The 12,596-nt window shown below is 35.7% G+C and overlaps 1 long non-coding RNA gene across 1 annotated transcript; it reads left to right on the top strand.

Annotated features, from left to right (window-relative positions):
* The first annotated feature begins 4,731 nt into the window (after positions 1 to 4,731).
* On the top strand, positions 4,732 to 5,395 carry LOC132095825 (uncharacterized). The gene is made up of 3 exons (XR_009422513.1): positions 4,732 to 4,892; positions 4,983 to 5,021; positions 5,173 to 5,395. It is a non-coding gene; the product is annotated as an uncharacterized LOC132095825 (long non-coding RNA).
* The last annotated feature ends 7,201 nt before the right edge of the window (positions 5,396 to 12,596 follow it).

Here is a 12,596-nt window from a genome sequence, read left to right as displayed (position 1 = left end):
TACGCACAGCTCTTTTCATTAAGGGCACAGAAATTGTTCACAGCCTCTGATTTCCACTTTCCCATTTAACTTGTGATCTCTTAAAGTAGGCTATCTACTGTAGTTAAACGGAACGTTATGTAATATTGTGACATGTAATGTAAGACAATAATGCAAACGAACACACCAATACAAATATGAGAGCTCTTGCCATCTCAAAATCACCAATGTAACTGACTGTTGGATGTGCATTGGGAACTTTTAACAAACGTGAGAATGTCTTCCATTTATAGAGAAATGCATATGTGCTGCTTACAGCATGAAATCAAATAATGGAGAAAGTCTAATATAGATTAGCCAACCCACAGTATGAAGATCTTATACATTCATTTATTTTCAAAAGAACCTGCCAGAAGAATGAGAGAAGTGACTCAGTGCAGCATGTATATAGCTAGACAAAAACATTCCCTGAAATATGTTAAATGGTGTACATGTCCTAAAGAACTGATATTCCTTTTAATTTATCAGCCCTGACATAATCTCAGATCTTTCAAAATACTATACTTTCTACATTACTTCAAATGTACTGCCCAAACCTTTTACTACAGAGATGCATTGATTTCATGTCGTGCTGTACCAGCACGCGAAACTGCACCTTTCATCATTACTATAATATTGCATACAAAGAAGTTATACTGGAAACAGGAAAAAGAAAAAAAAAAGTTGCTAAATCTGTGCTCCATTTTTTATTATTTATCTATTGATATTAAGTTGTTAAAATGAAAGGTGTGAAACAGACAATTGACTCACCATGCATTCCATTATTTAACGTACACTCCAGCATAATACTGGCCAAAGATCTGTGAAAACAAATATGTACAGTACAGACATGAAAGAAGCAAAAACATCATTGGTTCATTTAACTTTTGTGTACAGCATCCTGGTGTTTGTTGAATGTGCTTTTAACTCTTGTGAAAAGGTATCCTGGTGTTTTGTTGTGTTTCGTTTGGATGAGTCACAGAACTGCAATAAAATCCTACGGAATAAAACCGCTGAAATATAATACAGTGCCATATGTTACCTGAAAAGTGTTTATGCAATCTGTTTAAAGTCCCTCTTTCTTAGTTCAGTCCTAATTTTAAAGCCATTCTATTTCTGAATTACTCAGCTACTTTGTGTTATCAACTTCCCCGAACAGTGTCATAAATGTATCACATCCCTTTCTATTTTAAATTTTACAAACAAAACCTTCAAAATCTTTACACAGTTACTCTATCATATATTGTTTCAGTGCTGCCAGGCTAAAGAGGAAATATGCTTTCACATGTGGAATGAATGAGCTGAAATCATCTTTGGTTTTGGCTGTGGCTTTGTGATGGAGAAAGAATATAACACTTCTTATCTCATACTTCATCTATCACTATCTTCTGGACTCGATCCTCCTTCAGCCCACATCCTGTTCAAATGGAGGAACCCTGCACCACCCCCTCAAGGCCTGTCTGCATTAAAACAAGCCCTTACTATCAACAAGTGCTCTCGTATATCACACACCTCATAAAGATGACAGAACTTCAACTTTGAGAATTACTGGTCATGTCCTGTGAGTTTATATGCTGGGAATAAGTGGTGACAATATTTAGTTAAACTGAAAGAATATTATTTATTACCTGTATATTTCCTTAACGCTTCTGCTATGGAAAAATAGTCCTTAACTACGTGCAAAACAATTTACTTAACCACTGCAGTTATATCACAGTAAATTAATAAATTGCATTTTCCCAATTGATATTTAAGATCCCATGACAATAGCGTCAGTTCCCAGAAACAGCAGACATGTTCCTATGGATGACAATTAATATTAGGAAACCTCATACATCTGGGTGGCATGATTGACCAAGAGCCCAGTGAAAAACTGTTTTATGATTATCACTTCACACTTCCTTCATAAAGTGTGGAACAATAGTTTATTAAACATTCATTCAATAAATCCTAGCTACATTATGTCACCATTGTCATCAGCTGAAACGGAAATAACTCTTTGTATTTTCAGTCACACCCAAAATTAAACATGGGAACAATGACTAGATTTTTCTTACTTAAGTGGGTTATTAGCCGAGTCTTTTGATAGTCTACTATCAATATCAAGACATGAACAAAACTCCAAAGAGGGCTAATCTCTGCTTTATTTGCAATACAATTATTTATTTCTTGTCAGACTGTCTGATAGAAATTCTTATAGGTACAGTATTTGGCCCGAAATGGGCTAACTTTATTCAACATTAGCATGGCAAGATATATAAAGCTACAACAAGATTGACCCTGAATATTGTAATGCCATAAAAAAACTAAGTCTATGTTATTTTAAAGGATAATCAGTCATCAAATATGTTTATTCTTTCTTCCTCACTCAAGCACCCTCATAAGTAGTTTATATACAGTATGTAGAAATATATTTTATTCTTCTCAAAGCTGTGTCTCCAATAAAAATACCCACTAGGCAAGGTTAAATCACAGGGGTGCAGGAGTAAAAGCTAATTAAATCATCGAGGGTTGATGCTTTGGGCAGAAAAGGGGGTTGTGATTCATAAGCATTCGGTCAAATCTATTCTCCAAATGTAATAGGGTCACAGACAGACACAAAGGTGGACCTCTTGACTCAATTTAGCCTCTAGCAAGTCAGCATGAAATCTGGTTAGAGATCGGTTTGCACATTAAACCCCCTTACCTGGAAGGAACCAGAAGCAATGGTGGATGATGATAATAGTCTATGGCTTTTTTGTCCTTGAGAGGGAGCAAACTGTGCAGCACTAACACAGCTGCTAAAGTCTTATTAGCTATACAGGTAAATCTTAACACTCTATTTGTTTGCTTCTGTTTTTGCCCACAGACAACAAAGTGTTGAAGGTTTATGGTGGATTACATACTGAACAGTTTTATTGTAATGCAGAGATTTGTGTGTTTGGCTGAGAGTTGATTACACAAACAAATATGAAGCGTTAAACCTGCTGTTTGAATATCAAAGACTGCACAAGTCGTGGCCTGCATGTATAAGGAATCGTGTGCCAGTGTATTTTGGGAAAATTCACAACCTGTCTCAAAAAAAAAAAGAGACCACATCCAATTTTTGCACATCTAATTGATTAAAATGATTTAACGAGTCAGAAAAATTATTGGTATTTTTCACTGCGGTGAGCCAGATACTTTATAATACTACCTTCAGTTGTTCCCTATTTAGTCCCTGAATGTTCAATACCTTGGACAAATTGATTATATGGATTGAAACTGGAATCATCCTTGATACTATGCATGTGGAGGCTTTTACATTAATGGGAAACACAATGACGTAATGGGGTGAACATGAAAATAGATAATTTGTTAGTATGAATTGCAAAACAGCTTTTCTAATTTTTGACACGCTGATAAGGAGATTGTCTTGATGTGCTTTCACCAAATAGATTATATATTTGGACATGATGCTTTGTCAGCTGGTCCAACAGAGCCCTTTTAGTAGTTTTCCTCCACTATTTGAATGATCATAAAAGCCCTGTTACATGATCAAACTGGGATGCTCTCTTGTTTAATCTGCTGGTCATATTCAGCCATTACTGGGCAGTAGTAAGTTATTTAAAAGCATGAGGATATCAATGAGGTCTTGAACAATGTGATCTCTTTGTGGAATCTAATCTCAGGCTTAATGACTGACAATCATCTTGCCCATGATTTTTCAAATGTGTGTGTAACTTACAGTTGTGACATTGATGTAATAAATAAAATTACATTCAGTAGGAAATACTGTGATAGTGAGATAGCTGGACACAAACATCATAAGGGACAAAATAAAAACACCTTCTTTACAACATTTTTACTTCAGCACTACACTGAAGCACTGAAGTCTTCTTCCCAAGTTACACCGCTTACACGTGGTTGCTTTCCTGTAGGGATATTTTAGTCAGCTCAATTTGTTTCTCTGTTGCAACAACTAGTTGACTGCTTTCTGCAGGACATTGAGAGCTGGCGTTGAAGATGTAACACCCCATGTGCTAATTTTTACAGTGCAAGACTTTTTTTTTCTTTTTCTCAGAAACAAAGAGTTTTACTGTTAATTAAATGCTGTAAATTTACTGCAATTGCTTGATTTTTGGATTATCGGCAGTAAATTTAGATGTTGAAAGACCAGTGGTTTCAGAGGCTTGCAATCCACACCAAGATGGTTTCCAGAGCCCTTTAACTAAACATACAAGATGTTTCTCACAAATCATTCATCCTTGTGTATCATGCAACGTCTATGTTACATTTTTAGTGATCATTAACAGTGCCAATTGATGCTTTTCAGGTATTTTATTAAATATTCATAAATTAGCTTTTTATAAATACTTACTTAAGAAAAACAACATAACTTTTTATTTATCTTTTTGTCTTTACTTACTCTTGAAACATGGTATTATGATTATTGTTGGCTCTTGTATGATATACTGCTTTTGATACTGTAATAAAACTGCTTTGCTTTGGATTGCTAAAATATTAAATGTTAATGTTAATTCATACAGACATGTAAAAAGGTAACAAGCAAATGAATACATTTGAGATGTTTATTTAAATAGCAATATTTTAATGTACAAAAAAATTATGTATTTGTACATGTATGTATTTTTACAGCAATTGTTTTATAGTTTACCATGAGTAATAGTGCATCACATCCAACTGACAATAATTCTACAATTCTACAACCAAGAATCTCCAGAGGCAATACATACATCTTACTTTCAGTTCCTAAACTAAACTGAGGACTCATCATTTCAGCTTGAGCTCAGAGGAAGTGGCTTTTAACACCGTTTTTAGATTAGTATGAAACAAGACCTCATTGTTGCTGCTGAATGATGCTGGTTAGTCCTATTCAGTCTACTTAGGCTAAGGTAACATTTGTATTTTTTTCTTATATAACACATTTAAGTGAATTTGTAAGTATATGTAATTTAATCTATTCATGTATTTTAATATTCCAGGTTTACTTTGAGAAGATATGACAGCAGAAGAGACATGTGGTAAGACATACATTTATTTCCACTGCTTTTTGTGCCTCAATGTGTGTTGTTATCTGAAGTCATGTTCAAATAATTTCAATATCAATCAATACTGTACTTTACATATTTTCATCCACCTTTGTCATTGTTTTTTTTTTTTTTTTTTTTCAAGACACTTTTGGCAAATGGTTTCGCTACTTCTTGTTCAGTGTCTGGGTCATCGACATCGTCCTGATATTTTTGGTTTATCACTTAGAAACAAGTTTGAGAGTAAAAAAAAGAAACTGCCAAAGGGAGAGATGCCAAGAAGAAGACTATGTCAACAATGAAGCAAGTGGCTTTACATGCGAACAAGCCAGCTGAAGCAGTAATTGAACAATTCATGTCAAATTGCTCTCATACAAAAATGACAGTTCAAAGAAAGAACTGACACGTTGTAATGGACTGTCTTAATATGTACTGTGTCTTACAATAATACAATAATGTATCTTAGTATGTAGTCTGCATTAAATTTGAATAGGTAAGGCTTGACAATGTGTTGCTCAGCTTTTCTGATAAAAACACATTACACTAAAATAATGCTTTGTCTTAAAGTTATACTGAATAGATAATATGCTTGTATACCATTACAAAAAAATCTGATAAGTTTCAGGTGGGTCAGAACATTATCCCCTTAAATAACCCCTTAAATATGTGAGAAGACTCAATATGCTATATTTTTGTTGAATTTTGTGTTGACACTTGAAGGAAATGTTTTAATTTTTTAAACATTCATTTTTCTTGCAGTCTGAACATTTGTATGCTTTTGAGTAGTAAATGTCCAAAATTTGTTAGTGTTGCAATAACGGAAGCATATGGACAAGTGACTAGACATCAGTCTTAATATAAAAATAACCATAACAACATCCCACAATTTGAGTAACAAGCTGAAGTATTCAAAAAACAAGTTTACTTTGCCACTAACAGAGGGGTTTTAGTTTTAGAGAGGGGATTTCTAGCATACATCTGTTTTTTTGTTTGTTTTGTTTTTTTCATAAAGAGCAGCGGTAGTCAGTATATAATGCATACTTTTGTCTTTAAATTCAATATTTAATGCAACATTTGTTTCGTTAGTTTCGAATTTAAACAGGACAAAGAAAAGATTCTTAACATACTACTTTAATACCAGCACAGGGTAAGCGAGTCTGAAATGGAGGGGATGTTAATCGCCTGGGAGGAAAAAATGTCCTTTATTTCTCATAAGTAATTCATCCTGTAGTGAACAAGCCAAAGTACACAGGGTCAAGCCTGCTGCAGCTGCTGCCAGGAGACACACACATTCCAAAGGGCAACAACATGCATGACAAGATGCTTCAGTTCACATCCACACCAAAGTAAATGTACAAGAAGACAGTGTTTATTCACCAGACACAAATGTTGTGTGGCAACCTTGAATGTCTCTGTAATCACTGTTGAAAGACCAATGGTTTCAGAGGCTTGCAATCAACACCAAGGTGGTTTCCAGAGCACTTCAACAAAACATACAAGATGTTTCTCACGAATCATTCATCCTAGTGCATCATGCAATGTCTGTTACATTTTTAGTGATCATTAACAATGCCAATTGATGCTTTTCAGGTATTTTATTAAATATTCATAAATGAGCTTTTTATAAATACTATATCTTTTTTTTTTACTTAAAACATACAACAAAAAAGTAAAAAAATCCCAACTTTTTAGTTATCTGTCTTTACTTGCCCTTGAAACATGGTATTATGATTACTGTTGGCTCTTGTATGATATACTGCTTTTGATACTTTAATCAAATTGCTTCCTTGTTTCTATTTTGCTTTGGATTGCTAAAATATTAAATATATGTAAAAAGGTAACAAGCAAATGAATAAACTGTCAGGTATAATACTGATCTTTTTTTACTGTTTTTTACTTGTTACTGTACATAAATGTATTCACTCAATTACATTATAAAATAAAAAGCTGTCATGCATAATAATGGTGTTTCATAATACTGCTGTTTTTATTGTATTTTTGATCAAATAAATGCAGACTTTTATTTCAACTTAAGAATGGTAGAGTAATATAAAACAATACTGGCACTGAAAATATCTTGGACATGGCCTGGCTCAAGCTAAGAATAGATATAATGCTGTTTCATGCAAATTTTCAATGAAAAAGACATCTGTTACAGCTGAAATACTTTCATGCAGGTACTACACCTGGAAGGGTTACCGTTCAGGGCACGTCATATTTTCATGAGTGTTTAGTGTTTATGATGTATGGTTATTTATCAGTGCTGCTGTTTGGTGACATCAGGACCTCAGGACTTACTTCACGGAAGTGAAGCAGAGTCATTTGTCTACAAACCACCAACCCCAAGTACACCACTAACAAGATACAGGCCAGCACCACTATAGAAAATACACAGTAAGCACTGTGAGAACAATGCAGCCTTAATATGTAACATCTTTATGAGTTTGTGCTTTAACTATGCTATATTTATAGTTAACCAAAAAGACATGGATGTGTTTATCATTGACTAACTTGATTCCAGCCAGGTCCTGCTGCGATGTAATGCTTGCTCAGGCTTCCAGAGCACAAATAATCACATGGTAAATGGTGAGGATGGAACGGACGTGCTTCTCTATTAGAAAGTTTTCAAATGTAAACCTGTAGAAGAACACGTTTCTTAATTATGAGTTTAAAAGTTAAAATGATTTAGTTTTATACCGTTTTCAAGAAGGGTTTCTCTTGAAATGTCATTTGGGGTAACCAACAAGTAAAAAGTATAAATGTATTATTCTTAACCTAACCATATATTTGTACACACTTCTTAATCATTATTTTTTAAAACAATTTAAATATATTTTTTCAGCGCTTTTACAAATTTCATGTATTATCCCTTCATAAATATCATGGACGTTTCTGGAGAGTCACGCCACATGACAGCTAAACTTGCCTTTTCATAAAATGTTCATATTATTTGATACAACCTAGAAAAATGCTCAATACATCATTTCCAGTTTTCAATTGCATTTTCTTTATGTTTTGTTTTCTTACAGATGATAATAAAAGCCAAACCACCAAACTCCTCAACAGGGTTGTTAAGAATCTCATTTTAAACTTCATTATTCTGTCAGTTGTATCACCTGACATTTGAGACGTTATGATCCCCCCAAAAATCTTTTCAATATTACATTTACATTTAGTCATTTAGCAGACGCTTTTATCCAAAGCGACTTACAAATGAGGACAATGGAAGCGTCAGAATCAACAAAAGAGCAATAATATGCAAGTGCTAACAAGTCTCAGTTAGCGTAACACAGCACAAATAGCAAGTTTATTATTATTATTATTATTAGATAATAAAGAAAAAGAAAACAGATAGCATAGAAAAATAATAGTGCAAGCTAGTGTTAGAGGCTTTTTTTTTATTTTGTTAATTGTATAATAAAACAAAATAGGCTATAGAATACAAAAATATTAGAAAAGCTAGTTCGTTTAAAAAAAAAGAAAACAAGCAGGAAATGAATAGAGTGCAATTTTTTGCAGAGGTCACGGTAACTTTTGCAATGTAAGTGAAATATTAATTATAATAAAATATATTACATATAATTTGGTAGTAAAACAAAGTGCTACACGTTTTATTGCTGCAAAGATTAGCATATTTATTTTGTACAACATTTGGAACTGCTTATTATCACTTAATTAAAAGCACCACAAATTAAAATGATTAGTCATGTTATAGGGACTACTGAACAGATATTTAGAAGTTGATTTTAAAATGCAAAGTATTTAAAATTAAGATAAAGCTATGTAAAGACTTACATTTTTACAATATGTCCCACCCATATGGTAAAGGCTTGACACACACTTGTGGTCTTCAACCTCACTTGAACACTTGGGCTGCATATAGGAAATACGTCATACAATTAGCCAAGTGCAAAGACCGCACGTGTAGGTATTTGGTCAAGGCATTCTTCTCACTTGATTACGTTACAAAAGATGCTCTGTTGTGTAAAGAATACGAGAGTGTAAGGGAGCCATCTGCTGGACAACAACACGACCAGCCTTTGTCTCGACTAAAATTACATTTCCTAAAATATTATATGAACAAATTTAGCATTTAAAAAATCTTATCGACAATTACATTACATTTATGCAAAGAGTCCGTATTTGCAGTGTTGGCCCTTCTTTTTCAGGACCTCTGCAATTCGACTGGGCATGCTCTCAATCAACTTCTGGGCCAAATCCTGACTGATAGCAACCCATTCTTTCATAATCACTTCTTGGAGTTTGTCAGAATTAGTGGGTTTTTGTTTGTCCACCCGCCTCTTGAGGATTGACCACAAGTTCTCAATTGGTTTAAGATCTGGGGAGATTCCAGGCCATGGATCCAAAATTTCAACATTCTGGTCCCCGAGCCACTTAGTTATCACTTTTGCCTTATGGCACGGTGCTCCATCGTGCTGGAAAATGCATTGTTCTTCACCAAACTGTTGTAGGGCGTTTTGGTACCATTCTTTATTCATGGCTGTGTTTTTGGGCAGAATTGTGAGTGAGCCCACTCCCTTGGATGAGAGGCAACCCCACACATGAATGGTGTCAGGATGCTTTACTGTTGGCATGACACAGGACTGATGGTAGCGCTCACCTTTTCTTCTCCAGACAAGACTTTTTCCAGATGCCCCAAACAATCGGAAAGGGGCTTCATCGGAGAATATGACTTTGCCCCAGTCCTCAGCAGTCCACTCACTATACTTTCTGCAGAAGATCAATCTGTCCCTGATGTTTTTTTTGGAGAGAAGTGGCTTCTTTGCTGCCGTTCTTGACACCAGGCCATCTTCCAAAAGTCTTGGCCTCACTGTGCGTGCAGATGCGCTCACACCTGCCTGCTGCCATTCCTGAGCAAGCTCTGCACTGGTGGCACTCCGATCCCGCAGCTGAATCCTCTTTAGGAGATGATCCTGGCGCTTGCTGGACTTTCTTGGATGCCCTGAAGCCTTCTTTACAAGAATTGAACCTCTTTCCTTGAAGTTCTTGATGATCCTAGAAATTGTTGATTTAGGTGCAATGTTAGTAGCCACAATATCCTTGCCTGTGAAGCCATTTTTATGCAACACAATGATGACTGCACGCGTTTGTTTGCAGGTCACCATGGTTAACAATGGAAGAACAATGATTTCAAGCATCACCCTCCTTTTAACATGTCAAGTCTGCCATTCTAACCCAATCAGCCTGACATAATGATCTCCAGCCTTGTGCTCGTCAACATTCTCACCTGAGTTAACAAGACGATTACTGAAATGATCTCAGCAGGTCCTTTAATGACAGCAATGAAATGCAGTGGAAAGGTTTTTTTGGGATTAAGTTAATTTTCATGGCAAAGAAGGACTATACTACAATTCATCTGATCACTCTTCATAACATTCTGGAGTATATGCAAATTGCTATTATAAAAACTTAAGCAGCAACTTTTCCAATTTCCAATATTTATGTAATTCTCAAAACCTTTTGACACGACTGTACACAAATGTTTCCAACATGTGTTGATGTAGGCTAAAGCTGTGTATGTTTAGTTATAATTTGATTTTAGCCCAATGACACATACTGTACCAGGTTTTTGTGTTGGGGGCTGCAAAGTGGACAAACCAGTTCTGGGTTGGCTAGGGTAGTTAAATGTGTGATTGCAAGATGTAAATGTCCTGGTTAGATTTAAGCCATTAACAGCGTGAATGCTAGGTGACTTACATCGTAAACAATATAATTCACAGTGTCCATTTGTGTGCATGGAGGTAAATGGTCCAGGTCTGTGTGCCGCTGCAGCGAGCTCGTATGGGTCGATATTTTGGATGCCTGAGAGCTTCTCCAAACACCGCTGTTTTGCGCTTGGTGTGAGCTTGTTCCTGTAAGGTCCCCTTTCTTTCGCCTTATCTTTCTGCATTGCTTTACTTTCTTCATTTCTTTCTCGTATTCGTAGATCCGTCTCTGTTCCGCCGACATAATAAATGCGCAAAAATGAAAGAGCTCTGGAATGTTTAGTCGCGCCTCTGTGAAGATCTGAAGGCGTTGCCCCTGGCAACCGATAGCGTGTCCTACCATCATGGCCGACCGGCTCAGACCCCTCCCAAATCAACCCAAATCGGCACGTGACTCCTCACTCTCAATATCATGCTAATGTAGGCTGAGGAGAATAGTTTGAGTGGCTAAAGACTCTTCAGTCTCCAAAGACCACAGCTGGAGAATCGCAGAGATTAGTTGAGACTTGGAGTCAGAAAGTCTAAAAAAAAATAATCAAAAAGCCCCTACATCACCACATGTTGTTCAGGAGGGAATCAAGAAAAATGATCGTCGCTCAACTAGAAACAAACTCCAGCATGTTCAGTTTCAGACACGACTGGAACTTCAAATGGCACTGGCTTCTATGGTCAGACGAAACTAAAAAAGCTTTTCAGCAGCAAACCCATCAGATGGGTTTAGTTCAAACAGGGATAAAAAGTACCCCATGTTCAGGGGTTAAATATACTGCTGGATCTTTAATGTTGTGGGCCAGTTTTTCTGCTGGAGGTCCTGGACATCTTGTTCAGATACACTGCATCTTAATTCTATCAAACACCAAAAGATCAAAAATCTAAACCTGACTGCCTCTGTTAGAAATCGCATAATGTGTCTGTGGTTGGATCTTACAACAGGACAACAAACATCAAAATCAACACAAAAATGGGTCACTGTGCACAAAATGAACTGCCATGGCCGTCCCAGACCTCTGACCTGAACCCTGTAGAAAATGAGTGTGGTGAACTGAAGAGAAGAAGCACCAACATGGAGCTGTGAATCTGACGGATCTGGAGAGATTCTGTATGAAGGAATGATCTCTGATCTCTTGTCAGGTGTTCCTTTAAACTCTTCAGGCATTATAGAAGAAAACTCAGAGCTGTTATCTTGGGGAAAGGACGTTGCAATAATTGGGTGTCAATAATTGTGGCCAACATGAATTACAGTAGAGACAGTCGAGGACAGAATATTGTGTAGATTAAGTAGTTTTTTTTAGCAAAGTTATAAACATGTTGATAATTTAGAGGCACTAGAAATTAAAGTATCAAACATGATACAGTAGCCTTTGTAGATTTAAAGATATTGCCAATATTCTGGACTATCTTTTCAAGGTGGAAAAGTAACTGAACATCACACTTTAACATCTGAAATAAATTTCAAGTAGATTAAAAATTATGAAAAGCACAATGTTTTATTGATTTAGATGACTGTCTTTCTCCTGTTTACCATTTAAGTATTTCCATTATCACATTAAAATTAAGCATTTGTTTTTACAAAATATGAACCTTCAATCAATGGCATTATTACTCAGATCTTAAGTCAGTTAAAGACCAATGTCATATATAGCTGTGTGACTGGAAGCTATATGTTTGTGACATTCAGAGATTTAAACAGTTGAAAATGTGTCCTGTCAGGTTGGTAAATCAAAAGCTTAAATTAAAAGCAAAACAATTAATGCCTGGTGATGTAGCTGCATTTCCACACACAGCCACATGAGGACAGCAGACTTCTTTTCATATGTGTGCTGATTATAAATCAAACTGTCCT

Source organism: Carassius carassius, chromosome 20 (assembly GCF_963082965.1).
Source record: "Carassius carassius chromosome 20, fCarCar2.1, whole genome shotgun sequence".
NCBI lineage: Eukaryota > Metazoa > Chordata > Actinopteri > Cypriniformes > Cyprinidae > Carassius > Carassius carassius.
The sequence above is the reverse complement of the archived record's forward strand: the minus strand, read 5'-3'. Positions and strand labels throughout refer to the sequence as shown.